We start from the raw sequence: 18,496 nt of genomic DNA on the forward strand, positions 1-18,496 counted from the left end.
AAAAAATAGACAAATCTTTTCAAATATGGTTAAGAGGCTAAATTTCATGTTGCAAGTATGTTACCATCACAAAAAAAGTCTATCAAAACTTCACGCTTAATTAAATGATACTTTGGGAGCTGGCGTTTGTAGTGAGTTAATGGCCCTCAACTTTGGCCAGAAACTTCCCCAGCCACTGCAAGTATTTGGGAAGTAAAATGGTAGATGTGAGTTCTGTCTTTGTCTCACTCCTTCTGCCTCTCAAATAAAGAAAGGATATTTAAACTGTTGCAAAATTTACTTCAGTTACAAAAGCCCACCCTAATTCCCATGGTGGAATTATTCAGTCCTCTCTGTGCATACCAGGAATTTGCTTATTCTTTTGTGATAGAGCTTGGGTCCCTCTCCTGATGACAATGACATGTCCTTGTGTGGTATGGTCCTTGGAAGCAGGTGCCATCACCTCAGTATCACTGATGCTCCTGAGCGCATCCTGTATGCTTTCTACCTACTTGCAGAAGACAAGAGGAATGGAGGCGGGTGGAAGAGGCCTCCAACACTTGCTTTAGTTTTGGGGTTTGTGTGTGTGTGTGTGTGTGTGTGTGTTGCTTTTATGGTATAAGACAGTGGAGTCATTGTGATGGAGACCATATGGCCTACAAACCTCTTGCTTCTAGAAACCAGTAGAAGCAAGAAAGAAGAGTACTGGTTTCCATCAAAAATATTGTCTTCAAAAGATGCTCCAAACAACTTCTCCACATGTAAGTTCTGCTTTCATTGGAAAATAGTATATGGTCATATACAGTGAAGTCCTCCACATTAATATACTTGAGCTCTTAGATAACAGTGCACAATGATGATTCTTATCCTTTGGAGATCTCTACTCAAATGCCAACAAGGACCTGGGAGAGAATGCAATCAAGCAAAGCAGGCCAGAGGGTGTCTATGGCAAAACAGATGCTTCAGGCCATTGGCAGGGTAGTCACTGCTCCGCTCTAGCTAAATCTAGCTGTTGTGGTGCATCCCCTTTCTTTACCACTACGTACCTGCTCCATGGGCCACAGCTGCTCCTGTCTTACAGCTGCATCCCTCACGTCTGCACGGTCCACGTGGTCAGACATAGAAGGGGAAAACGGCTTGTTGGGAATATTGCCAACAATATGACAACGAAAATATTTATTGGTTATCTTTCTGTGTTTTAGCCACAAAGTTAAGTGCCGTATACACAATGATTCCAGTCATGAATGTTTAGAGTAGCCCAGTGTAACAGATATTATAATCCTTAGTTCACATGCAAAGAAATTGATATTTTCAAGGGGTAATGTCTTGCCCAGGGTAATTTGATGACATATGGTGGACACAGGACTCCACTACTAACAATGCCAAAGCAAGGCCATGTCAGTGGGGTAGCAGTGTGGAAAAAGTTCTTCCAAATAACCGATCTCAACACTTGAAATGAAAGTTCTGTAGTGAGTGAGGGGAAGGATAGCAGGAATCTACTTTTTTCCTCATCATTCCTGAATTTAGTCTTCGCTCTGAATTAAGTCCTTTTTTTAAAAAATTTTCTTTCTTTGCTGTTGTTAGAAGGATGTTGGAAGTTATCTGGTTTAACCCTCTAAATCTTTGGAAGTAATAGCTGGCACAAAACTCACTGGGCTGTCATATAAATCAGCACTGCCCCACTGGGGTACCTTGTTCTACAAGAACTGCATGGCAGCCTATCATTGTGGTCTATTTCATCCTAAGCTTTGTTTATTTGCTTGTTTCATGGTTTCCTTGCATTTGGCTCACTTTCAGGTTGTCAGGTGTCACTTGCCCTGGTTATAAAGAATGTGTCTGTCAGTAAGCACCTCTTTCGTACCTGATGCTGTGCTGCTTATAATTTGCTCTGAGATTAGAAAATGGTATAAAGTCTGCAAGATTGGACATCAAAAAAGAGTAAATAAATTCTAGCAAGGATGCTGAATGGATGAAATGTGTAAGGTTTTCCTAATAAACATGGCTTTCATTTTAGCTTCCCTGATGGTTAGCATTTGTATCTTGGCTAATTGAATGTTCCAGAAAAACAAATGCAGTGTAACTGAGGACTTGAATACTTTGAAAGATGTAACTTCCCAAAGAAGGCCTTGGTCATTCTTCCAAACTAATCTGTTACTTTTTCCAGCTTCCCTGGAGCAATCCCTCAAGTTCTGCACCTCCACCTGCTTTCCTTTCGTTCCTCTCCCTTCTCTGTTTTGTAAGCATTGTCAAATCATCCTTTACCTTCTTACTTCAGTTGTCATTTTCCAGCTGGAAAACAGCAAATTTGATCATTCAAATAGAAACAGCGTCTGTTGCTAACCCCTCAAGCTGGTGTTCTGGTTTCATTTCTTGCAGTCAGACACTCAGGAACATGTGTTTATATGTATATCTTTCCCTTTATATTAGTAATAAGTGGGTCATTAAGGGCTATATAATGAGAGAATGCAGTTTTCTGGCCTGATAAGTCCCCGAGCTTCATTACCAAATTCATCTTACATGTCAGCCGTTAAATGGCACAGCATTTCCCTCTCTCATCCAGGCAGTATCATTTAATTTCATCTAAATGGAGTTTTCTCTGTGGCCATAATCATCATCATCTTCATTGCCACCACCATCAAGAAGCATTTATTACTTCTTACACTGCATATGGTGTTCTGTTCGGCATGGTTCTACACAATTCCATCATTATGGTCTTCACCCATGGGAGGCCTCAAAGCTAAAGGGCATTCCCGAAAACAATGAGATTAGCCTTCAACTCGAGATCCCACCACTCCCCAGCCAGGTGCACTGGAGCACAACACTCTCCTTTTCTCAGCCACAATGCATGTGAAACTAAGAAAATGAGTTACATCATCTCCAAATTCCTATCACACTGTGCTGTCCAGTCCTCTTCTGGATCAGCAGGCAGGCACGTAATAAGAATCAACCTAGAACTTCTAACAGCTAGCTTTGGGCAACCACGTAAATGAGAACTGATGTGGATCTTTAAACAGCTGGCAATTCCCAAAGACATTCTCAGCCTTTGAATCCCAGTTCAGAGTTGTCTGTGCTGAATTACGATTCTCTTCCTGGTTTGAGACTATCAGGAAAGTACTGTGTCCTTTTATTTCACCATTATTCCTCCGTGAGTTTCTGACCTGATTTGGAGCTCCAGGCCCTGGTTTCAACCTGGTCCTATCCCAATCACTGTGGCCATCTGGGGAGTGGATCAATGAATGGAGATCTCCATCTCTCCCCACTCTGTAACTCCACCTTTTGAACAAACAAATAAATCAACTGCAGCACACACGCACTCCATCAAATTGAACAAACACCTTAATCAATTGTAAGTGTATACAATTCACAGTATTATGCCATCATTGCCACTACCTGTCTCCAGAGCTTTGTCACCATCCCAAATGTATGTTAAACAATATTTCTCCATTTCTACCTCCCTTCAACCACTAAGACCTCCTGCTAACTGCTCTTCTACTTTTGGTCTTCATGATACAACTATATCTTAATAATAATCACCAAGTCAATTTACAACTTTGCTGGAGTGACACTCCAAAGCATAAGGTGAAAAACCAGAGTCATTTATATTCTCACTGAAAATAGCTGAAAAGAATACCTAAAAAATATTAAGAAAACACATCCTATTTAAAAGAATAAATGTGAATGTATTTCAAATCTTTGCACTGAAACACACTTAGTTTTTCATTCCATGCACCTTGTTCTTGTTTACACACCCTTAGGCTAGCGGGTTAGGTACCGTCTCCCAGAGACATCTTCACCATGAATCAGCTGTGCTCCCGATACTCAACAGCTTACACGTGGAGGATCCTGTCATGTATATGTACTTTATGTAGTTGAAGCACATTGGATTTTGCTGTGGTGTTTGTGTCATGTGAGATTTCAGGAAATAAGACAAAATGAGTGAGGAGCAGATTCATATCTCCCACCCATGTTTACCAGGTGAAATATTTATTGAGCTTGCCTGAATCATTTTCTCAATTCACATGATTTTCCTTTCCCCTTCTGCTTTCAACAAATGCATGGGATTGAATTCTTGTGCACCAATGTCTGTAGGATGTGATTCCTTGCTGGGATTGTCCTGATTATACTAAGCCATAAAAAATTATGGGTCTTGCCAAAATTCACAAAACTTCATAAATACTTTAATTTGTGCTTTGAACTACTATTCAACACTGCCAGATAAATGTTTACTTCTTTCGAGGAAGTTGGACTTTTTCAATAGTAATTTCTTTCTTTTCTTTTTTTAAATTAAGCAGTGGAGCCTGTTGACCAGGAAAGCTACCAGAAAGCACTTTAGAGGGTTACTCTAAAAGTTCTTATCCGTTTTCTCAAACTACACAATATGTAAATCTCTGCACTCCAGGGACCAATTGTTAAGTTGGTTTCAAATACCTCAGAACACATAAATCTTGCTCCTTTCTTCTTTACCCGCCTCACTATAATCTACTCACTCTTTGACCTCCTAGCAAAAAGCATGACTGCCTTAAATTTGGCGTTTTTCTTTCCATGAAAAAATACACAAGTTAATCTCTACTCATATTTCAGAGATGGAGTTAGTAAGGTTTCTCATAAGCATCCCTACTGCCTCAGGTGAGAAGTAGTCCACAAGGACACAAACTGCCAGGGAGTTGCCACTGATTGAAAGCTAGGAGTCAGAACATTCAGAAGGAATTTAGGAACGAAGAGCGATTTCACTTATTTGAATGGATGGGGGAGAAGGTCAGGCTGAAACCATTAAGAAATCTGGATAAGAAATACTGATTTATGACTCACAAATAACCACAATAATTTAGATTCATCTCAGAGTTCTCCCATGCTTGTTTTTACCGACTGAAAACTCTTATGGACCTGCTCTGAGAATAGATGAAGTTTTTAATCAACAAAGTTATTATAAATAAAGGTAAGTTCTTCATGTGTTTGAAAACAATTTTTTCCTAAGTGATCTTGTCTATGTCTCTAATATGCACTTTTTGAAAGAAGATTATGCTGGGAATAAGTAAACTTTCATTGAAAAGTCATAACAAACTTGAGCCTAGTGTAGATTAGCCGTGGTCTAAGTTTCAATTATATTAGAGCCAAAATGACACAACTAAAAGTATGATGAATTAAATAGTCAAATTATCTTGCACAGAATAATGTCTTTTTTTTTTCTAGTGAAAAAGAAAGCCAAAAAGAACATGGCTTGTGGGGAAGGCAGGCATAAAAGACAGAGTTAAATTTTAAAGAAGTAAAAATCTTGGTTCCAAAGCAAGAATTCCATCTTCAGGCAAAATGACAACAATATAAGACAGCTTAAGCATATTCATTATTTTCCCATTTGGAGAAGTCCTCTCTTTCATATTATTTATTCTGTTTTCAAATGCCATGCTCCAAACATAAATGTGATTTTCAGTGATGCTCTTCAACTTTGTCAGGCTACCCAACCCCCTCTCTTCCTTCCTAAATTTAATTAAAACCAGCATTCAGCCATACTGGAGAGAAATGCTATTTACATAACACAAAGAAAAACAATTTTTAAAAGCCCACATTAATCATGCGCTTTAGAGAAAGTCACCATGAATAGGATGTCTCTAACAGAGCGACAAGCTCCAGCCACTTAAGGAAAAATGTCTTTCCAGCTGCAAGGAGACCAGTGTTCCTAAAGAACACAGCTCTTTTGTTCCACAAATTCTTCCTTATTTATGTAAAGTTATCACGGTTGGTCTCTCATGGTAGAGACTGAGACATATCCAAAGTTGCTTCATCTTCCCATGCAGTCTAGTTTAATTTCAGTGTATAATATTTACAGAAAGGAAGGAAAAAAATGTAGCACCTACTGCATGCCAAGCTAAACTCAGTGTTCTGCATATGTTGCCTGCTTCATGAGCTCATCAGATGTACTCAAGTCCACTCACCTTGAGCTTGAACTATGAATGCAGAGCAATCCTGTGGTCCCACAGCTCGCTTCTGTCTTTTCTCATGGAAAGTTGACACAATGTTTAGGGATATAGGTTCCCACTGTCTCCTTCCATATGATGCATTTAACTATGCCATTTCATTTCATCTATTCCGCTAATAATGTGAACAAAAGGAACAGAAAAACATAGCAAAACTATTTTCAATGACAGAAACCTCAAATGCGTCACTAAAATGAAAAGAAAAATGCAAATCAGTCGAGTATTATGGGCTATCCATTAATAGGAGATTAAACTTATGCACTACTAAAAGAAATCATCCAAATGTTCTTTGCTTCAGATGAGTTCAAATGTAAAAATGGTTAATAACATGACCTATAGTCTCCAAAAACATTATGAGAGAAAATGATATAATTGCTACTGACAACTAGGCTTTTTAGAAATAGAAGAAAAATACAGATTATTGAGCTTTTACTATAAGCTATTGCTTTGTGGATGTGGATAATTGTTCTTTGTTTGATTTAATCTGCATCATAGATATCTAAGATTTACATACATATGATATATATAATTTTATCTAAAATTATATTATAAAGTATAAATATATAAATATTTATATATAATTATATATACATATACAATTTTACTAATGAAGGAGTAAAAGAGTGTAATTGTTTCACTAAGGCTACATGGCTAATCAATGACACAACCAGGTTTTAATCCATATTTTACTGATTCTCTTTCTGTATCTACACTTTATCTTCCTCTCTGATTGGAACATAGTCCACATCACCATGGAGCTGTACCTGGGGAGTGGGTGGATGGCCACAAAGTGATTATTCTGTGTCCCGTGTCTACCCTTCCCCTAGAATGCCAAAGATATTGTTAACTTCGTCAAGATTTCACTGTATGTGAGCTACAAAACATCAAGGATGTTTGAAAATTTCCTTTGTTCCTTCCTTTCTTCCTGCTTTTCCTTCTTTCTTCCATTCTTGCAGTCCCATCTCTTCTCTCTTGTCTTCTATCATTATGTTCACTAACCTATCCAAAGATTTGATAACAGTACCCAGCATATGTCAGGTATGTGACTTTTGGTTGAGTGGATATGTAGATCCTGAGAACTGTTTTCTCTGGCCATCTAGTAAGGAAGATGATGCCCCTTTTGGGAAATAGTTGGGTTTAGCTACACAATTAGGTCTCTATTGCTTTGAAAACCAAGGAAGTTGAAAAGTCGCTGAGATTGATACTGCCTGGAAACTGTGCAATACTTTTTTTGGCAAACATTTTGTCAAGGAAGCTGACCCTATGTGATACCATGAAAAGACTGCCCAATGCTGAAGAGCCAACATGTGTATACATAAGAAGAAAAAAAAATGTTAGATTGCAGAACAGGCTGTACGATACATGAAACCTTAAATAAAGGAAGCTGTCTTTGATTCTTATCAATGGAGAGAAAGCTACACAGAAGAGTGATCATTGGACTGAATATTGTAGGACCACATACCAACAGAATGAAAACTGGGAGAAATCTCCACTAAATGGCACAGAATCACTCTGGTTAAATGCTAGGCTGCTTGCCTTAATACCTCCTCCTGCCAAAGCCTCACAGGTTCCTGGTATTTTTCTGTGCTCTTTCAGGAACACTCTGAATGAATAGATTAGAGATGTCTCAACAAGACTGCTAGGAATGTTTTCCTATTTCATCCAGAAACTTCAAACCCATGGAGGGGTGTGTGTATGTGTGTGTGTGTGTGTGTGTGTGAGAGAGAGAGAGAGAGAGAGAGGGAGAGAGAGAGAGAGAGAGGTATGCCCTTTGCTTAACATTCTCAAAGGCATGCCTGAGTATCATTCCTACAGAGCAAAATGCAGTGAGTTCTTGAGTGGTTCCTGAGTTTTTATCATTTTAAAAAATCTTCTGTACTTGGAAGTCAACAGAAAATCATTTTCTGAACAATCATTGTCACAGATTTGAAGTTCCTGGATGATTGTGATTTCAAAAGTCACTTCATAGACTATTGTCTGTCTGGTTATACTGGAATGAACAATAGGAAAAGTAGAAAATGACTTTTTGCCTGGTTTGTCTTTTCTTGTCTCTTCCACTTTAGTGGTTTGCTCTGTAGATGTAACGTTACTGAGAACCCCCACACCTGAGCCTTTGATTGGCCTTATACCTTTGCCTAAGTGGCACCACAGATCACATTCAGTTCTCCCTACCATTTCAAGTTAAAATACTAAAATACTTGAAAAATCTTTTATTTACTATTGGTCTTGTTTCATATTTTTGCAATTAGAGATCTTATTTTCCCAACATCACCTGTTAAAGAGACTATCCTTTCTCCCAAAGAGTGACTTTAGCTCATTTGTCAATGATTATCTATAGATGGGTGGATTAATATCTGGGGTTTATATTCTATAGTTGGCTATATTGTTATTTCTGAGATAAAGAAATATGCAAAAAGAGTCTAAGTAATTTATCTATCACCACACAAATGGAAAAGTCTATTCACTACTTACCTTATCTTTTACTGCCAGAAAAAAAATTAAGTTTCCAGATATTATCAAGTCAAAATCATAATCTGACTTGTTAGGATAGCTGTTTATATTATTTAAAATATGATAGAATTTTTGCTTCTCTTAGTTTTTTCTGCAAACATTTCTGGGGAAATTTTGCATGCCATTGACTAGAATAGTAGCTGGAATTGGGGGTCAAGGGGTCGTCCAGGGTGTGATGCAAAGTGGTCATACTCTGGTGGCAGGGTTTGAGAAAAAAGTGATTGCAACAAGTGCAACCATGCAAACAATAGACAAGCTTGCATAGAAATAGTGAATGCATCACCATGTGCAGTACCCCGGCCCTGATCTATTGCAGTACAGTAGAACTTAGAAGCTTCTTGTTTTTCTCCATCAATGCCAGAAGAAGCTGTGTTCATTTTGGAGTATGCAAAGGTAAAATATTCACATTAGCAGAACATTCAGCCTGGCATCTAGTTACTGGTCACTTTTCTCCCTTGCAGGTGGTAGGAAATGGGCACAGAATAACCACTGAGATAATTCAGCTTAAGTCAAGGCACTGCCACGTATCCTACTAAGGATCAGTACCTATCATCCGTAAGAGTGTATAGAAACAATGAGGTAAGGCAGTGGTTTCCTTCTCTTTCATGAGCTTGAATTGAGAAAGTGGGAAGCCATTTTCCAGCAGGAGTCTGGTTTCTGCTTGGTTCCTGGGAGTCCAGAATGAGAAGAAAGTGGAGACACAAGTATGCAGTACAGGAGGAATGAGACAGTGAAGACTTTCATGGCTAGTGAACTAGTAAGCAGAGGACTGGATGGAGCCAGACATAGAAAGCTGATTTGTCCCAAGAGGATAATCCATTTCAGAGAACTGTAAAATATGTGTTTCGCAGCTGTCTGTAGTAGCAGAACACCGCAACAGAACATCTTTCCAAGTAGGGAATCTCAAATAGCTGCTACATTTGAAGTTGCTGCATGCCTATGCTGATGGTCTTATTTTTTTCCAAAGCTTTCATATAGGTGGGTGGAGGCAAAACAAGTGTAAGTTCTTTAAGACTATTACTGCAAACCATTTACTGCACAGCTGAGCAAATGATAACTTTGGTATTGGAGTGATTTCTTCATCTCTGAATTTAAAACCAATACTGTGCCATGGCATAAGACTGTATTGCATAAAATAAGTCGTATGATTAGGAATTTCAAACAGTGAAGATGGCACTTCTTTGAAGAATTCTGGCATGTGCAAAACTGAGACAATTACCAGAGGCCCCAGGATACCACACGCTGTCACAATTTTTGAAAATAAAATGGCAAAATCTGAGGTTGGCATTATTACAATAACTCCAAAACTTCCCTATAGTTCCAATGCCTGCCTATGTGACACTATCAGTTAATATTTGGATAATACAACCTGGCTGTAAGCAACGGCATGTTGGAAACATGACCTTGGCTAGTAAGTAGCTCCTACAAGTGTAAGAATAATATCAAGATACTGACACGGTAGCTCCCTGCTTTTTGTAAACAATTCAGCAAATAAAGAGAAGACTAACTCTTCACTTACTTCAAGTTAATTTCTTCATCAAGAATACAAATTAGGTCCCAATCTGTCACGTGCACTTATCTAAGCAACTAATTGAGTTTAAATTCGATATGATTTACCCTCCGCCCACCCCACCCTGGTATTCAATGCAGGAAATACTGCGAGGGAAAGAAAATCGTCTACCCTTCCCTTCGCTAAACCAAAAAATAATTTCAAAATTGCATCTTTTGGATTCTCAGCACTGATGGAGGAAGCACAGAGACACCTAAGGAAAAGCTTACAGGAAGGACCAGAAGGACCCAAGCCTCCTGACAATACTAAAGTAAATAGCTTCACTTGCACTTATATTTGGTGTTCTGCATAAAACTGCCTTTCAAAACTTATAATGGAAACTGAGTGTCTCGGAGTCTTCACCTTAAATTGCATTTGTGTGTTACTGAGGCTCATTTTTAGTGCACGTAGCACTGTCCTATATTCATGCTTCTATGAGAAAGCAGATGTTGGGTTGGCATATGGTACCCACTCATAAATTTCTCTAACCTTTCCCTGGTGTATAAGTCGCCGGCAATGATGGGTTCCAATGACCAGTCTTCATAATTCTCCCCAAGGACCTCTGGGGCACAGGTCCCATTTGTTCACTTCGGGTAGGTGAGCCAGTGCTTTGGGCATCCATCTGCTGACAGCAGATCCAGATGGAGGCAGGGAGAGGCCAGCAGGCTGCTCAGACTGAGAGCTACACCTATCATCCCACCTGGGAAAGCAAAGGACCACCGGTGATGATTAAGGGGACTGAACCAAAGGTCTGAGCATTCAGAGCTGAGTTGCTATGAAGAAGGTGGGTGTCTGGCGATGGAAAGAAGTGCTGACTTTAGAATCTGATGTGAGAATTCACAAATGAGGCTTTGGAAAATACAGAGAGCTACAAAGAACAAAGGGAGGGAGGCCCAGCAGCATAAAAATGAAAGCGAACACTCTCCCGTCTTCTTCCCTCCAAAGCCCAATGGCACACAAGTTTTGATGGCAGGTGATCATGCAGTTGCACATATTTTGATTATACTTTTATTTTTATTTATTTCACTCTGTCCCCTGATCGATACAATGAACAAGTTCAAAACGCAAGCAGCCTCTTCCCAAATCTCCCCTTCTTTCTAAAGCTACTAACAGGCGTTGGATAGGCATTCGGTAATTTTGTATGGGCTGAGTGATAGGCTGAAGGCCTTTGTTAGACACCCTTCACATCAATTGCAGAAGTCAATATTATATGACACTTAATATATCCATAAGGTTCTGGGTAATAATTGTGTTTTTTTAAGATTTAATTTTATTTGGAAGACAGATAAGATTTGCAGAGAGGAGGAGAAACAGAGAAGAAAATCTTCCATCTGCTTGTTCACTCCCCAAGTGACCACAGTGGCCGGAGCTGAGCAGATCCAAAGCCAGGAGCCAGGAGATTCTTCCAGGTCTCCCATTCAGGTTCAGGGTCTCAAAGCTTTGGGTTGTCTTCTACTGCTTTCCAATGCCATAAGCAGGGAGCTGGATGGGAAGTAGGGCCACCGGGACATGAACAGGCACCCATATGGGATCCTGCCATGTGCAAGGCAAGGACTTTAGCCACATAATTGTTGTTATAATAATAATAGTTTTAATGTACATCACCAGGCTTTTTATATTGCTATGTCAAATCTATTTAAAAAAAAACACTGAGAAAATTTTTATTAATGATGTTTCCGATGCCATAGAGATTTCAAACATATCATAAGCATGGAATCCTTGCTTTATGATTCTTATGCAAGCTGCATCTACATTTAACCTCAAGTTTGTGGAATGGAGAAAAGCAGAAAGCATTTCAACCAAGACCCAGAATCAGACTAGATGCTCACTTTCACCATTGCCATTCAATATAATTCTAGCATTTCTAGCCAGAACCATTAGGTAATAATTCAGAGGTATACAAACTTTTTTTACACTAGAAAGGAAGAAGTTATTCCTGTTTGCAGATATCAGGATCCCATAAGTAGGGGCACTGGAAGACTCCACTAAGCAACTACTAGAAGTCTCATAAGAGAGTTTTGTAAAGTTGCAGGATGTAACATCAACACACAAAAATCAATAGCCTTTGTATACACAAACAGCACTATGGATTCTCATAGAACGTGTAAGATCAGTACTATTTACATTACCTACAAAAAATTGAAATACATTAGGATAAATACAATTAGGGGCATGAAAGATTTCTGCAATGAAATTACAAAATCTTGAAGAAAGAAACAGGAGCACGAAAGAATTTGTAGTCTGGAAGAATTAATATATTCAAAATGTCCATACTACTGCAAGAAACCGGTTGATGTAATGAGATCTCAATCAACCGACCAAGAACACTCTTCTCAGATCTAGGAAGAACAATGAGAACTTTCATGCGGAAACACGAGCAACACCAAACAGATAAAGTAATTTTTTTATTGGAAAGTCAGATATACAGAGAGGAAGAGAGGCAGAGAGAGAAGAGCTTTCATCTGCTGAATTACTCCCTAAGTGGCTGCAACGGCTGGAGCTGTGCCGATCTGAAGCCAGGTCTCCCAAGTTGGTGCAGGGTCAGATGTTGCCATTGTTTATTTCCTACTCCCAAGTTCTCATTATCTCATGCCTATATTCTACAACTAATTTTGCCCATGAATTGAATATTCTGATCATTTAGGATGTAATCAGCGGGTAAACATTATTACTTTATTCCATGGCTGACATGCACTGTGTTGGAGTCATGCAATACATAAAACTACATGAAGCAGCATCCAGGCTTTCATTGAGCTTGATTTCATGTAGAGGGAAGGATAAGAAGAGGATGAGGACCTGGCATGGTACCTAGTGGCCAAAGTCTTCACCTTGCACTCACTGGGATCCCATATGGGTACGGTTCGGTCCTGATGGCCCTGCTACCCATCCAGCTCCCTGCTTGTGGCCTGGGAAAGCAGTCGTGGACAGCCCAAAGCCTTGGGACTCTGCACCCACGTGGGAGACCCAGAGGGGGCTCCGGGTTCCTGGCTTCAAATCAACCCAGCCCTGGCCATTGCAGCTGCTTGGGGAGTGAATAAGCAAGCAGACAATCTTCCTCTCTGTCTGTCCTCCTCTCTGTATATCTGACTTTCCAAGAAAAATAAATCTTTAAACAAACAAAAAAATAAATGGATGAAAATACTACCACTTGTAGAATAACTATCACTTGTAGAATAACTTAAGTACTGCATGAGAGATATAAAATTAGTTATAGGGCTTGGCATGGTGGAGTGGAACTCTATTATGCCATTGTTCATTAGTGAAGAGCTTGGGTATACTACAAATCTGCTCTTGATGCAAACAGAAACAACCAATGAGTAAGTTAGAAGGCAGGAAGCCATTGTCTCAAAGGAAGGAAAGTTAGGTGTGAGAGATAAGTTTCCAAGTTAAGCATTACACTTGGTGACTTCTTATCTCCCCTCAAAATTCAAGACAAGAGGACTGTGCCAGCTGACACTTGAAGAGGGAGCTGAAAATCAGCAACTCATTATCAAAAACGGGGTCAAAGTGGTGTTCGGCATTCTACAACATAGACATAGATGGTGGGAGGAAAACTGTGGAAGCAGGCTGTCAGCTAGGCTTATGGAGGGAGGTGGGGATGTTGAGCCAAAGGGATCTAGGACACAGCCTTTATGTACATTCCAGTACTAATTTATGTCTCCATGGGTTTAGTCACCTTCTTTACACAGTCTGTGATGACTCACCCTCTGAGGTGGATGCTCCTAACTGCCTATTCAGCCTCTCCCTAAGAAACACATGTCAGGATGTCCTATCCTTCATTTCTCTAAGCCTGCTTCCTTGCACTCCCTGATTGCTCCATCATCTGCTACTCAGCTTTTATAGAGTGAGGGACCCAAGAGAAATTTGAGATTGCCTTATGCCTCTTCCTCCAAGGGCAAAATCTCGCCAATCAGTGTAATTTACTTCTGAGTTACCTTGTGATTTCATTTGCTTCTTTTTGTATCTCTGTGGACACTGCCCTGGTTTGGGAGCAGTCACTGGAGTCTCCCATCAGCTACCCTGACAACTGCACAATCCACTTCCCCTCCAGATGTCTGAATGCTTATGAACCATAGAAATGTGACCATGCACTCTTCCCTAGATATGACATTTCCAAGATTTCATGCTGCTCTGAGGCTAAACCCGAAATCCTTAAGAGGTATGCAGGTCTTGCTTTATCTGACTTAACCTGCCTCACTAGTCTCATTACCCATCCTTTGCCCCAAGCTTCCTGTAATGCAATCACTATGACCTTCCCTGGGCATCAGCCCATGCTCCCTTCCAGGGCAAGGCATTGGAGCATGCTGTTTCCACAAGCTGGCAGGGTCACTGCTCCCTCCTGGAAGAACTTTTCATGACTTCCAGGTCATCTAAACCCATCTTGGATGTCTCACTTCAACTCTAGTCTCACTTTTCTAGGAAGACTGCTGGCTTTTGGTTTTACCCATCCAGCAGTCTGGGGGAAGGTCTTTCCATTTGTATTTCTTGGGAACCATGTTTCTTCTCACATGTTAATGAAATAATTACATAATGAATTAATCAAGATTTGTTTTTCCATGCAGATGGTAATCTTTTGTGAGAATAGAGCTATATCTGTTTTTTGCTTTTACTTTCTTTTACATCCCCAGTCAATATCACAAAACTTGGCATACTGTAAGTGCCCAGTCTAGATAGATTACATGAACAGTTGAAGCACCGTCAAATTTGAGACAGAACACAATAGGAAAGATAAGGCAAAATATGGTTTAAGAACAAACATACTAGACTTCTTTCAAACAAGATAACTGATTGGCTTCTGCTGTTCCCATTGTCCTCTGTTCAGTTCCTGAAAATGATATTTGAAGAGGAGATACTTGGTGGTCACATTCTATAAGGCATTTCAACGGCTGCATTTGCAATACCTGAATATGATCATCCTCAAGGTATTGCTGAATCTAGGTATGAGGTTTCTTGGACTCTGGCACTTGACATGGAGAAGAAAGTAGTTAGGGACGAGGCTGTTGCCATTGCTAATTGGTTTTTGTAAGAATGATACAGGCTGGTAACAATTTACATAGTAAAAGTTATGAGGGTGCTATTGGCAATGCTATAGTAAGCATCTTCTAAAAGGAAATGTGTGTATACTCCTTGAGATAACTGAAGTCACATCCCTATCAAATCATCATGCTCAAAACTAAAGCCAACTAGATTTACTGAACAACTTCATTGAGGTAATTCTGAAGCTCTAAAGACGCGTATGTTCGAGGCAAAATTCTCTGCCAGGGCAAGGAAGCTGGAGATTTTCTCATGACTCCAATTCAAACCTTTCAAACAGGGTAAATATGAAAGAGACCCGAACTCTGAAAAGCTGGAAATGTCCCGAAGTGGTGTAAGAGATATGCAAGGGGGGACTGAAGCTCTATGACAGTCTTCTATTATCCCATACACTGAAGAGCAGTGATGGAGAAAGAAAGGGGAGGGTGGTGAGGAAGGCGCAGACTCTAACCAACTTCTCTGCACATCTGTACATCTAGCTAGGACATTCTCCATGATCACAGCAGAATTTCAAGGCTGGAAGCTCGAAGGGAGATTACCAATTCATTAGTGTCCAAGTTTGAAAAGTCACCATAGTTGCTGACTAATGAGGTTTTACGGTCTAAATCTCCAAGAAAGAAACTAAACATCTCCATTAGCTGGTGACAAACATGCCCGTGCAGCTCTGGAACTGAGGTTTTGTTGATTACTGACACTTGAGCGAGGGTAGTGATTCATATTATGAAAAGAACTCCAATTTTTTTTTTTTGAGAGATGCAACTTGGTGACTAATTTTTGTTTCTCCCTGCCAGTGTAACCGTTTGAATGTTAATTTAATTTTACAGAATATCATTTATGTAAATGTAATTAGAAGGGAAACATGATCTGGAGGTGCACTGCACCAAAGAAAATTTATTACTCCAAGGGGTATTGCTCTAATCATTCAACTGCAATATTGAGTTTCCCCAGATTTAATCTAAAAGCAATAAATTACAAAAGGCTAATGCCCTGCCCAACAACAAGCTGTCATGAACCCAAATTTCAGGGAAGGAAACCAGAAGGAGGAAAAAAGGAGAAAAACCTCAGCTTCATTTCAGCAACAGGCTTTCACTAGCCTCACATTCCCTGATAGGAAATGCATTAGAGACAACATAGCCGTGGAAAAAGGAAAAGCTTCATTTCCCAAATTTAAAAAAAAAATGGTTCCTGTCCTCCTAACTGCTTTTCCCTCCAGAAATTTGACCAGGCTTCTTTACTTGGTGTTAAACATTGTCAGAAATGTTGAATGTTCAGAGTGAAGTAGTGAGAGGAATCCAGCCAGAGTGAAACAGCCCCATCTCTTCACCTTTTGACTGTGGTGCTTTTGCAGGAACAAGAAAAGACATAGTCTGATTAATGTCAAGGTCCATATTGCATTGCCTTGCATGCATGCTGCAAAGCCAGTTCTCCCAGGACACCTTGCCAGTGCAGAGAAGCTACGCCTGCTAAGAGGAAACGATCGTCTGTCTCCACTCATCCTCATGCTGAGGAAAGATTGAGAATTACCTGAAATTGTAGGTGGTCTGCAGTGGGTAAGCCCCTTGCCTTCACCTGAACGTGACCGAAGCTCCACAGTTCTTGAAAGGTGGGCAACAATCACCATGATGGCAAGAGAAATAAAATCACCAAGCTAGTTGCACAAAGGAAAACTTTGGTGAGGCATTTAACAATACCATTGCCTGGGTTGCACCACAGAACAATTAAATGTGAATTTCTGTGTCCAGGACTCAGGCATTGGGCATATTTTTTAAACATCCCCTGGCAGTTTGAATGTGCATCCCATGATGAGAATGACAGACCCAGATAAAGGTTGTTGACATGCAAGGGAATGCATACTTTTCAGTGGAGTTGGTGCTCAATAGGTCACCACGTCACAGAAGCATTCCAGTGGGTGGGGACTTCTCAGATGGAGACAAAGGTGAAAGAGAAATGCATCTTTTGCAAAATAGACAGCTGCTGCTGACCAGGTGTGTAACAGTGACTATCAGACAAAATTCTTCCATTGTAAAGTGATTTTGAAACATCCTTGTGTTGTTTTAATATGTTCTTGACTGAACAAGGAACACACTAGTAAAACCTACTTCATCATGTGTCGAAGTTTCAACATTAGAATCAGAATGTGTGTCTAGGGAGGAAAGAGTTTTCAAGTTTTTGTTTTTGTATTTCTTTAATCAGCCACATGTGTCTTGGCTTTGTTTGTTCTTTTGTTCTGGAATTCTATTGGGTATCTCTCATCCAGAGATGGGTGTACCATTTGAGGCAAATGGGCAGTTTTAAAACTCAAGGACAAAACAGGGGCTGCAACTCTGTCAGCAATTCTCAATTTTGCATATGCAGTCAGTAACGCATGTAGTTTGTTTTTAGCAGATTTGTGGCCAGCAGTTCTAAGGTCTGCTAGAAGACATCTAAAGTATTAGTACTTCAGATCTTTGCCTTCACAGAAACTGTTTCTTGGAATGGAACTAAGTAAAATATTGACTCGTTTTAAGCCAATTTCTTAAAGTACAGTAGAGGGAGTTCTCTGATACGATAAAATTCATGAAAATGGTATGTGAATAAAATTTGCCAACATATGCTTGCATTAAATAGCAGGAGAGAAACATTTGGTGTGGCCCATACAACTGAGTATTACACGTATTTGTGAAATTTCTCCATCACCGTGCACACGATAGCCCATAGCTCACTATCTGAACGGATTGGAACCTCTTTTTCTTTGCTTATAAAATTAGTGTAGTGCAGTCTCCTTGGAAAGATTTTAAAAGGCAAAATATTTTTGCTGATGTTCTAAAGCTTTAAAATTTGTGAAAAGGTAATACATATGTCCATTGAATCCAGTATTAGTTTCATCAAAAAAACTGGTTCCAGAGAGCAGTGGCTGGCACATACCAGGAATCTTCAAAATGTTCATAGAACTTGAATATTTGGCAAAACTATATTTGGATTTGGGGATCATTTTGTTCTTAAAGAAACTTACTGTATAATCCTACTTCCCACTAGCTTTTTTAAGTGATATCTTAGTTTCTCCAGGATCAGTAATCTGACCACAGGCAAGGACAAACCTGAGAGATTACGCAGAAACAAGTCTGCCAATTTGACCACTCATTAATTGCCCTTAGTGAAGAAATTGCTGGTAGGTCAAACGGAATTTAATTGCCCAAACAATTCAGATGAAAAACTGTACTTTTTACCTGACCTTCCAAAACTGTGCCTTGAGCTTCTTCTCATCGAACTAGTACTTGTTTTCTATCTTAAAATCATTATAGGTCATTACTTGCCAAATTTTTCTTCCATAGCAAAATCTTGAAAGTATTGAATTAACTTACTTGTTGTCAGTGTGCTCCCTATGTCATATTAAAATTTAATCAGTGAATTTTCTTTTCCTCATACCTACTTAGTTATTAGTTTCTCTTAGGAGTTAAGCAGACTCCAATAA

At 39.6% G+C, this 18,496-nt stretch overlaps 1 long non-coding RNA gene across 1 annotated transcript; it reads left to right on the forward strand.

The window, feature by feature from the left end:
* The first annotated feature begins 651 nt into the window (after positions 1-651).
* Positions 652-10,276, forward strand: LOC121164608. Its single transcript, XR_005885137.1, has 3 exons — positions 652-740; positions 4,820-4,915; positions 10,200-10,276. It is a non-coding gene; the product is annotated as an uncharacterized LOC121164608 (long non-coding RNA).
* Positions 10,277-18,496: the final 8,220 nt, after the last annotated feature.

The sequence above is a fragment of the Ochotona curzoniae genome, unplaced genomic scaffold (assembly GCF_017591425.1).
Source record: "Ochotona curzoniae isolate NIBS_2020 unplaced genomic scaffold, NIBS_Ocur_1.0 contig_883, whole genome shotgun sequence".
NCBI classification, from domain to species: domain Eukaryota; kingdom Metazoa; phylum Chordata; class Mammalia; order Lagomorpha; family Ochotonidae; genus Ochotona; species Ochotona curzoniae.